The 12,406-nt window shown below is 33.0% G+C and overlaps 1 pseudogene; it reads right to left on the bottom strand.

The window, feature by feature from the left end:
• Positions 1 to 7,266: 7,266 nt before the first annotated feature.
• LOC120205772 lies at positions 7,267 to 11,896 on the bottom strand (annotated as a pseudogene).
• Between the last annotated feature and the right edge of the window lie 510 nt (positions 11,897 to 12,406).

Below are 12,406 nucleotides of genomic sequence, written 5' to 3'. Positions count from 1 at the left end.
TTACTGTGTTAGCACTACGGGTACAAAACTATAGAAATTATAAGGAAATTGATTAGTTAATCGATATTTTGAATAATTATTAGAGTAGGAAATGTTCTAATATAAAAGATTAATGGCCTAACTGTGCATTTGACAAAAATGTGTCAATTATTCCAGTTAGATGAAAGGTTAAATACCTTTGAGTAAAAGATTAATGGCCTAGCTGTGCATTTGACAGAAAGATGTCAATTATTCCAGTTAGATGAAAGGTTAAATACCTTTGAGTAAAAGATTAATGGCCTAGCTATGCATTTGAAATAAAGGTGTCAATTATACCAGTTATATGAAAGGTTAAATACCTTTGAGTAAAATATTAATGGTCTAACTGTGCATTTGACAGAAATGTGTCAATTATGTCAGTTAGATGAAATGTTAAATACCTTTGAGTAAAAGATTAATGGCCTAGTTGTGCATTTGACAGAAAGGTGTCAATTATGCCAGTTATATGAAAGGTTAAATACCTTTGAGTAAAAGATTAATGGCCTAACTGTGCATTTGACAGAAAGGTGTCAATTATACCAGTTAGATGAAATGTTAAATACCTTTGAGTAAAAGATTAATGGCCTAGTTGTGCATTTGACAGAAAAGTGTCAATCATGCTAGTTAGATTAAAGGTTAAATTCCTTTGAGTAAAAGACTAGATGGATAACAATGCATGACGTTGTATAAAAGGCATGAAAGGATGTCATAAATGAAATGTATAATACTGTATAAAAGGCATGAAATGATACCATAAATGAAATATATAATAGTGTATAAAAGGCATGAAATGATGCCATAAATGAAATGTATAATGGTGTACAAGAGGCATGAAATGATGTATAAATGAAATTAATAAATAATTACTAAAGAATAATAGGAAAAATGAACAGAAAGAAAAGTATGTTGGACATACTAAGAATGGTTACAATGATAGTATGAAAGGAATTTGGTTTAAAATAATAGGGACTTATCTAATCCTTATGGATGATACAGAGTAGTTCGAAACTAAATAAGCATGATATACTTATGTATATAGAAATGTTTCTTTACAATATTATGTCTCCCTAAATAAGTATTTAACGTGTGTTGATCTCACGCGGGGTAAAAGAAGAGATTTGTTGAGTAGGGAGTGCAGTAGTAGCATCAGATATCATCAATTAAGGCTGACCCTCATCAGTAATGGTAGGACAATCATGTTTATTTTGAACATTTGTTGGCATGTAATCGAATTTAAAGAAAAATGCTCTTGAATATATATAAAGTATAATTTTGGTAGTATATTTTGATGATTGTTTTATGATTGTAATTAAATGTTTTAATTTAAATTTTTGAAACAAAATCTTAAGGGTTTTAAAAAAAAACCCAAACCGTTTTAAAAGCGAGGTGATATACATGTCTCGTACACATAAAAGTATATAGGAGATAGGTGTTAAATTAATGGTCATGTATTTCATATTCATTAATAAAATTTCAACATTATCAAAAAGATTGTATGACAGAAGTTCTAAAAGCATATTAAAGTTACCTCGAGCGTGTCTAAAGAAAGATCGAAAATGATGAATGAGATATTAGTGTGTGTTAGTAAGATCGAGAGAATTTAAGAACAACTTGTAAATACCCAACAAGAAATGATTGATGAAGCAAGGAAGTTCCAAGTTAAATCCCGAGAGCAGATGTCCAAGCTGATGAACATAATGGTTACAATAATATATGGGGAGAAATCATTAGAGGACCCTATTATCTAAGAATAGACGAAGATTTTGAGTGAAAATCGAAATGTTGATTGTGCAGCCAATGCAATGGCAGTAGATGATCATGAACTTGTTGGGGTGTGTGGTAATCCAAGTCAACTCCAAGGATCAGGTACGATTCCAGAAATTATGACAGAGATCATGCTGGGAAAAGTGAAAATTGAGGGTGAACTTCTAACACGAAAGATGAGTTTGACTCAAAGAAGAGAAACATATAGGAAGTTCAAATGCCAGTAAAGAAGGCTAAAAATAAAAATAAGAAAAAGAAGATGATACCTCTCATTCCGATTCTAGGGTTATATTCAGACTTGTTACCCTTTCTCTTTGAAAATGACTTTCTAACACTAATTCCTCCAAGGCCTAATACTTATTTGCGTCCAGAGTGGCGAGGCGTCAAAAATTCATGTAGCTATCATTCTGGAGATTTTAGCCACTCTATATAAAGTAGTGCGATTATAAGATTAAAGGTTCAAAACCTCATCGCGAAAGGGTAATTATGCTTTGATGATGGAAAACCTAAGCTCCTTGGAAGCTCATAACTTATCTATAAGGGAAAATCTGCAAGCCAATGTCTTCCACAAGACATTAGTCAAAAGTTGAAGCTTCAAAATGAATATCTCAATGATCATTCACTAGGTCTTCAAGATGATCATAATAGGGGCAAAGAGAAGATGAAGTCAATAGAGCTTCTACTCAATTTCCCTTCATACATCAAATTATACCCCAAGTTGTTCGAAGCTCAGTTGATTACTCGACGTTTGGCTAAGCCTCTATTATCCCCTTATTCGAGTTGGTATAATGAGAAAGTTTCTTGTGAATATCATGCTGGAGCTCGAGGACACTCTATCGAGAATTGTAGTAACTTTAAACGAAAAGTACAAGGACTTTTGGCTCAAGGAGTTATAGAGGTGGATGTTAAAAATCAGTCTATTTCAGTCAAACAATTGGGAGCTAGCCCCCAAAATGGAGTTGATAAGGTCAAAACAAATGAAGTGCATACGAAAAAAGATGAAATCAAGGAAAGCAAAGTATGTGAGACAAAGTTAAAGGATTCAACTCTCAAGACTTATCTGATACTAAAAAAGAAGAAGAAAATGGGAAATGACGAGGGAGAAATTAAAATAGAAGTAATCCAAGATTGGTCGCAAAAGATGTCTTGGAAAAATATGACCCTCAAAGTTTTTCAAGTACCCATTTCTAACTTGTTATCTCCTTTAATCAAGAATCAGTACCTCACCCAAGGCCCTTAAGAGTGAGGACTAGCCCATCTGCTTATGGTTATGACATGAATAGTGCTTGTGATTTTCATCTAGGGGCATTGGGCTATCCCACTGACAAGTGCATACCATTGATGGAAGAAATAGAAAATCTTGTCGATAAAGGAGTCCTGAAACGAGAAATAATCGAGAGATGGGGAGTGAATGTAGATGAAGACCCTAATAAAATTAGACACTCAACATTCTAGGAATAATGGGACATCCTAATTAGGAAGAAATCGTTTCATCCATCATGAGGCTTTATTTCATTTGCAACATCTTGTTTGAATTTGTTTTTTTTTTGTCATTTCTCAGTTTTTTGTTAGGATATTTAAATTAACTTATGCTACTTTACGGATGGTGAGTATTGAATCAAATTTGCAACTTGAAATTCTTTGAATATCAACTAAATTAAAAACTCTTTAAATGATTAGAGTTATAAATATCTGAAAAGGTGACAAGATTGAAAACTGTATAAAACAAAGACTCTTGACGTTACTGCATAAGATACAGTCGAACACCATATCATTCTCTTATAGGGACCAATATAGCCTACTCCTCTTATAAGGAAATGAACATGAGGCTTTTAATTCAAGTATGCATAGGAGCGGACAACATGGGACATATTTTGTGTATGGCATTATAAAACTGATTAGTCCATACTTCTGTTAAGGACGCTAAATTATGACCATGATTTTCACAGATGGAATAATCGAGTAGATGAATCTAGTTTAGGTTAATTGCTTGGAAATTGAACACTAAAGATTAGATTTTTTGACTTTCAACAACACCTAGACTATAACAGGTTCTTCTTGACAAGCTTAAGAAATTGAATCTGTATACCCATAATGTAATTACATATGTATATAATAAAGCTGAGCTATCCCTCTAGAGCAATTGTTTAAATGCCCAGACTTTATGGATAAGATTCAACTAGCTCGATAAAGGCAATTATAATATATATACACAATAAAGCTGAATTCAGCTAGCCAAACAATGTCAAATGAAATCAAATTTATCTAAATAAGGAGTTACGGTAAAGATGGACTAAGGGAGTTAAAGAATACCTGTTATAGTCAATTTCACACGAGCACTCAGGAATTTCATTTTTAGATCAATATTTTTGCACTGCCTTTGTTAGAGGAGTCTACAAAGCTTGAACAAATGGAAGATTTCAGAGAACCAAAATAAAAGTGTTCTAGAAAGTATAGTAATTGATTATGCTAGTTATGTCATTTTGTACGCATTCGATTAAAATACCAACCCAAGAAAGAGGGCATGTCACAATGTTTAAAAGGATAGAGAAAGAAATGAAATTTTGGTGGCCAAAAACTTAGAAAATAGGAAGCCAACCTAAAGCCAACCCATCAATTTTGACATTTGTTAAAGAGCTATAACTTTGCACATATTAAAAGAGCTGTTGATTCCTTTGATATTATGTGAACTCATGTTTATGATTTGATTCGATTGTGAATTTGAAGTAAGGGGCAATGTTTTACAAAATTCTTATATTCTTTGATTTCTAAAATAAAAGAAATGAGAAAAATATTTTCAAATAGGATAGTCTCAAATGTGAAAGGTCTTTGAAGCTAGAAAGGCTCATTTTGCCTCTAATGTAGAAAAAATAAACTATGCCAAAATAATGAAGAATTCCACAATATTAAAAGAAGTGGTCTGAGAGATTAGAAGGAATGAAGAATAAAACTTGTAACACTTCCTTGTGACGTTGTTAGTAACCCATCAAGAAGAAGATGATCTCATTATTCAGAAGGGGCACATATCCTAGCTCATATAAAAAATGCAAGACATTTTTGTTAGAAGAATTGATCACTACTTAAATGTTTGTAATATCCATGGCGATATAAAGAGAAGCCCTCAAGCTACTAGATAAAACTATTGTTTAGTGGCAACAGAGTGAGACCAGTCAGTGATGAAGTTTTGGCACTCAAATAGGGATGAGCCATGAATACCCACATTGGGGTATGATCGAACCCATATCATGTTGAGATGACAAGATTCAGACCAAGGAGACATTGAGAATGAGTCCCACAACTTGGAGTGTTAGGGTTAGAATATGAATTTGAGTAAAGCTTACCTTTTAGAGGAAGCTAGTCGAGTATCAATCAACAATAGAGTCTTGTAAAAACAACTCTGATAGCGCAATTGAGTCAAGGACAGAAAGCAACATCAGGGTCATATTTCCAACCATAACAAGAATTCAAGAGAGAAAACACGTCCTCCAAAATGAAGACAGAAAACAAAGACCACAAGATGATTGAGCAGATCTTCAAAAGTTGCAAGTTTAAAATTATGAGTTGTTATATTGATATCCGAGTAAACCCTAGTGAACTGATCAAGTGGAAGAAGACCGAGTCCCCACTTTGGAGTTAAAGAAAATTTAATCATCATTTATGTATTCATGAGCACATCATTTGCATAAAAGAATATGCATTACATTGCATTTGTATTTTACACATAAACACATGTTTGTTACAAATCTTCTAGTGAAAAGAGAAGATTCATGATGTCAAAATCCCATCAAGTTGAAAGTTGGAATTCAAACCTCAAATGCATGAAATCATTTTTAGAGAGGTAGAACCTGAAGAACAGGGAGTTAATCCACAGAGGAAGCATTACTTTGAAGTGGGGCATGTTACCCAACCATTAAGTGACTTTGAAAAAATGAGAAAGTGACTTCCAAAGTTTCTCATTTAATGTTTTTAGAAAATGAATTTCTTGAAAAGTAAGAAAACGATTTACAAAGTTTCTTACCCAATAAATTATTTCCAAAATCGATAAGTCTTTTGGGCCATCAGCAAGCCTTTCGAGCATGATGATTAAATCTTTCGGGTCATCTGTCAGGCTTCTGAGCAAGAGATGATAAGTCCTTCAGGCCATCTATAAGACCTCTGGGGTAGGATGTTTTCACGTGACTTTCAAAAAAAATGAGAAAGCGATTTCAAAAGTTTCTCATTTAATTTTTTTAAAAATGAAATTTTTGAAAAGTAAGAAAGTGATTTCCAAACACTACAAGAAAAATACCCTTTAATGACGCGCATTGCGCGTCATCTATGGGTGCGGATGACACACAAATGCCTGTCGTTGAAGCCACCGACATGAATTTTTTATGACGCGCAATTGTGTGTCATAAATCTATAATGCGCATTTATGACGCGTATTTATGACTTACATTGCGCGTCATTAAAGCCCCCGTCATAAATTAAGATGACACACATTTGTACGTCATAAATTTATGACACGCATGTATGACTTACATTGCGCGTCATTGAAGCCCCCGTCATAAATTAAGATGACACACATTTGTGCGTCATAAATTTATGACACGCATGTATGACTTACATTGTGCGTCATTGAAGCCCCCGTCATAAATCTGCTTGACATACATTTGTGTGTCATAAATTTATGACATGCATATATGACTTACATTGCGTGTCATTGAAGCACACATCATTTAAAAAGACGACAAACGTTCGTGTGTCGTAATTGTATTTCGAAAATTATATATATATATATATATATATATATATATATATATATATATATATATATATATATATATTGTAGATTGACAAATAATCAAACTAAATCACATTGAATGCCTCATAATACTAAATCTATGTACCATATTATATATAAGCAATCCATTTGCATACAATATATTCACATTAAGTTATCAAAAATATTGTATTAATCATATGTCGATACAAAATATCAAGGCATAATAAAGTTTGCCACATAAGATACCCATTCTTTGCGAATATCATCAATGTCATCATCCATATATTCTTCTATCCCATCGCCAACCTAAGTAAAAAATATGAAATAAGTATATAATTTATACTAATTTAAAGTGAAGTATATAATGAACTATTAAAGAGTATTAAAATGACCAATTTTACATATGCATTCTTTGAAGCATAATAACATTATGCAAAGTCATAAAATCAATAGCATTATAAAAAATTCCAACTTTGTTCACAACAATATCATCACAAATAATAACCACAAGAGAGTCCCTGTTACGTCTATAGTACTTGACAAAATCAAATTTTGGATTTTAAGTGCTAGTACATGTCAAATGCTTTCACAACTCCACCGAACATTTCAAATTGTTCCTTTAGACATTGATTCATATATCGACAAATAGTATCGATTGCCACATGCTTAAAACATGTAATTAGATTCAAGAATTCACTCATTACTTACAACAGAATCTATCAATATATAGAAGCAAATAACAAGAAGTTTACCATCAATGTAGCTACCAAGTCAAGGCCCTTCTCCTTTGCAAATGTCCAAGCAGAATCCTCAGCTATGGTTTTGGAGACTACATAACAGAGATGAATTAAAAAAATGACATTCAGAAATAATACCCTTTTATTATAAAAGAAACAGTTTGATATTCTAAAATATTAAGTTGTAGCATGAACAAATTGTATAGTGCACAAACAAGACAACAACTAGCCAGTTCATGCAACCAGCAAAAGAAGTTATGAAAAGTGTGATCAATATCCTCAATATGATAAAAGTGCAAGATGGTCACTAATTAGCTGCTAAAATAAGATACCAAGAAAAATATTGGAACACTACCAAGAAAGTGCTGAAGTCAGCCCATAAAAAATAAGTTAATAGAAAGACCAATGTAAATTGACATTCATACCTTTATGTCCCGATGCAGAACAAAATTTGAATGCAGATATTCAACTGCCAGAAGTAGCTGCGCAAACCACATGCATCTTTTGTACGCCCGTCTCTCATAGGGTAACCACTTTCTCTTACTTTCCCTTCTTTCAAAGTAGTTACTACGCCTTTGATGGATTTGGGTTTCTTTGATTGAACATGAGAAGGTTTCATCCTTCCTTTTTCATCAACTTTACCAGAGAAACTAATAAGGCAAATATCTTCTTCCTTAGAACTGGAATCTGTGCCAGTGGCCTCATTATTGTTATTTGGAATCCTTGTGTCAGTGTTCCTGTGACTTGAAACCGAACTATCTTTATCATTACATGAGCTATTACTATTCTGACTCTCAACCATATTTTTCCTATTACCACGACCACTGGTAACATGCTTATCCAAGAAGCAATTATTCGAAAGGAAGCTAAATGATGGACGATACTTATCAACATATGGCTGCAAATAAGGGTTCTTCAAAAGCTCTGATGCCTAATCAAGGTGAAAACTCAAAATGTTACATTGAAGTCCTGCATGTGGAGAATCCTTGGAATTGAGCAAAAAGAAACTTACACTTGGTCGATGCTCTGGATTCTTTCTTAGCATGCCCTTGATAACTGCCTTCTTGTTTGTGTAAAATTAAATAAATTAACAATCATGTAGCAAGGACTTGATTACTTGACAAAATATATAGCACTAATCATGCTTAGTGTTACTGCCAAAATACAGATCACCAAGTCCCTTGGGAATTTAAACGAAACTTCACTATTTTTGCCTTATTAAGGGAGAAGAAATAAATTTTCACGGAACCAATTTAAAAATTCCTACATTTATAAGAAATAATCTGATCAAGAAATCTGCACATTGTTGAAACCTAATACATAAAAGAATAATTAAAGAAAATGAGGAAACAAGGGTAGAAAAGAACAGTATGAGCATGAAAAATCACAGAGAATACTTGTTTATCATGAGAACATACAATAAGAGTGAGCTCTAAAGTTAATATTGAGAGTTACAATGATGGAGAGTAGCAAGAAGGCAAGGGCCCATAGAGGAACGATTTATCTTGCTTATCAACCCTGCCATGTCCTAGAATAAGAAGTTTAACAAAAATTAATGGAATTAAATTTGTATAATTTACACAGATAGTGGAGGCATACAAATGGTAATTTATAGAAAACCTCTCAAAGGACAAGACATCACACTAGATGAGGACATCATTAACTACTTTGAAAGCATTATTTTAAAGAGTGGAGTGCAGAATTCATGGAAACTGTTATGAACCTAGCAAAGGTTGCTACATATTATTCTCAATTCAGATAACCAAAAGATAGAAAGTTCCATTATGAAGGGAATAAAAAAGAAAATTTTAAATTCCCTTTTAATAAAACAACAAATGAAATTCGTGCTATTTGTCAGAAAGAGAAATTGTGTAAACTCATTACTGAATACAAGAAGCAGATTCAACAAAAACATTTGTGAGAACTCTTACAAAAGCTTTAAAAGCAGGGCGACGAGTAGCCATCTCATACATACAACACCCTGTTCAACAAGAAGCAATTCAGTTGATATATATATACATGTATGTAAGTCAAACACTCAAGAAAAGACATACCCAGAGACCAGATATCAGACTTGAAACCATAAGGAATATCTGTAAGCAGTTCAGAACACATGTAATTGGGAGTTCCAACCACCTGAGGCACGTACAAAACCACTATTATCTAGCACTGGAACTAAAAATAATTAGCACATTCTAATATAAGAATAAATACAAAAATAGAACAATGATATCAAAAGGTAAATAAGTATTGTTCATTGTCAATATAAGGGATTAAGAATACCGAGTTTTAGACTAGTGGTTGTTCTCATACTCATTGCATTGGAGGCTCATGGTGCAGGTTTCAACTCCCTCCTCCACACTTCCTTTGTCCAAAAGTGTTTATGAGAGCAAGGATTGACAAGTACAAAATTTAACCCAATAGATACATTTATATACGCTATTTCTTTGGATATTTATGATCGATACAACATGAGTGACAACTAATTTACAGCACTCCAGTATTTAATCCTTGCACAAATTCTGGGCCCTTTTATGATTAATTATTAATACATCTCTCCTATCACCAAATGTAACACATTTCGACTAACTACCCAGAAGTCGCATACATGCATATATTTTCAGTTCCTAAGTAATGATGCCAAACCAAAATATACTAAGGTAACAGCAAATGATTCTTTTTTGCTTAGTTCTTTCCTTAAAAATGATTAAGTGATTATTTATGTTAATCTACTTGGTATTGTTATAAATTTTACTCGACAATTAGTTACAGTTTGGTCTCGGTCAATAAAATTAAAATTAGCACCAAGTTTAACTGTAAGCTTGGCACACACTAGGCCTGTTCATTTTAACAAATCATATTATTTTTCCAGAAAATGTAACTATGCTAGATTGTGACAGCCAATCTGGAAGAGTGGAATATGTTATTAATTACCGAATGTGAGTAATATGCTACCATGCAAGAATTTTTGCAATAAAAGTAAAGGGAAATTAAGGCATCTGCCAACAGAACACAAAACTGCATTTCGAGCTTTGCAACATAAGCTACTAAGCTTATTATACCAAACTGTAGGAAGATAAGGAAAAGAAATGCTAAAAGAATGACCCAAAACAATTATTTTCAATTTTAGATATGGTTGAAAAAAGGCTAAAAGGAAAATGTATATTAAAAAATCATTTCATTACAATGTACATACTGAGGAAGCCAAATCATATGCCTTTAGAGTTTTAGCAAGCCCAAAATCCCCTAAACCAATACAGACAAGAAAGGAATTTAAGATAATAATAGCAGAATAGCCAATTAGGTAGGATATCTGACATAACTTAATAGGAAACATAGATAAAGAGAAAACATGTAAGAAAGCAAGAAGAAAAGGGAAAAGACAAACTCACTAAGGCGAACATCTTGATATTTGGTAAGAAAAATATTGGAACACTACCAAGAAAGTGCTGAAGTCAGTCCATAATAAATAAGTTAATAGAAAGACCAATGTAAATTGACATTCGTACCTTTATGTCCCGATGCAGAACAAAATTTGAATGCAGATATTCAACTGCCAGAAGTAGCTGCGCGAACCACTTGCAGAGCTTCTGCACAATGTTCACAACCAGCGAAATTAACTGTAAGTCGTAACCACCTCCTCTCTTCCACAATTAGGTGAGGACCATGGAACCGGAAACCCCAACGGGGAACCTTTTACCGTGCCACACAATTCTAAGAAGAAACTAACTTGTAAAATCAATAGGAATAGAGAGATAATATTACCTCCTCCGGGAAATAGATCCTATTTGATTTTTTCATCAATTCATCCCTGTTAAAAACAGTTAAACAGGAAAATAATAAAATACTACAAATTTTGCAGGATGTCTAAAAACAAAAAACTCCGAATCAAACTTCTACATACAAACGTGGAAACTCACATATCTCCACCTTCGCAGTATCCAGTAACAATGCAAACATAGCAACCCTACATTAAAATTGCAAAACACAAAATCAACAGAAAAAAAACGAAGCAGTCACAGACTCAACAAGCTACAAAGTGAAGCCAGATTTTGATTCGATAATCCTAGCAAAAAAACAGTAGTCTGGTATCTTACTTTCTCAACCCAGGCTTCCTTAAATTGAACAACGTAAGGGTGTTGGATTCGCGAAATAAGTGACATCTACATACTATAAAAATAAAACTAGATCGTAAATTGGAATATTAAACTCGCTATTCCTTTAAGGAGAAAATAGATTAATTTGTTTAGATGAAAGTAACAACTAACTTCTTGATGCGCAGAACTCCTACAGCGCTCCGTTTTCCGCGCCAATCTGATGTTCTTCAAAACATACCTATTTTTTTAAGAAAAATAGTTAAAAAATCAAATTACACATTAATTAAAATCAGAAATTGAAAAATAAAAAAAAGTACCTGTTCTTTTCAATTTTATGATAAACGAAAATGACAGCGCCAAAAACTCCACGACCAATCCGTTCCAGATCTCGTAATGATCCATTTTGGACTCCATTACTATTAACTCTTTACTGGATATCCTTTTCTTTTTTCTTGCTTTTTCTTCAGAAAATCAAAACAAAAGGAGCAACGAAGAATTGTTTTGAAAAATCGTTTTCGTTTTTAGACGTTTTGTTTTTTCTCGGAGTAGAAAAGGGGGAAAATTACCTGAGTAGAGTTACAGGAAGCGAAAGGCGAGAGAGGCTGCAATCTTGAGAGATCTCAAATTCACATGAATATAACATAATAATTCCTAAGACCAGAAACCCAAATTGAATGGTGGAATAGAGAACGAGGAATACCTTTGGAAGAAGCGGCGTGAACTGATAATTATCGACAGGAAGAAGCGGGAAATGATGAAAATAATTGGGGGAGAAATTAGAAAACGACTCCTAAAGATGACACACAATTAAAACTATACTCTGTGTTTTTGTAAAATTTTTGAATTATGACTATTAAATATGACACATTATTGTAAGTCATAAATCGTTCAGATTTTAAAAAACATGACATTTTTTTATGACACACATATTTTGCAAGTCATAAATTAGTATGTGTCATCGTTCGTGTGTGATTAAAGGTATATTTTCTTGTAGTGAAAGTTTCTTACCTAGTAAATTATTTCCA

This window comes from Hibiscus syriacus, unplaced genomic scaffold (assembly GCF_006381635.1).
Source record: "Hibiscus syriacus cultivar Baekdansim isolate YM2019G1 unplaced genomic scaffold, ASM638163v2 tig00013040_pilon, whole genome shotgun sequence".
Classification (NCBI taxonomy): Eukaryota; Viridiplantae; Streptophyta; class Magnoliopsida; order Malvales; family Malvaceae; genus Hibiscus; species Hibiscus syriacus.
This window is presented reverse-complemented; position numbering and strand designations above follow the sequence as displayed.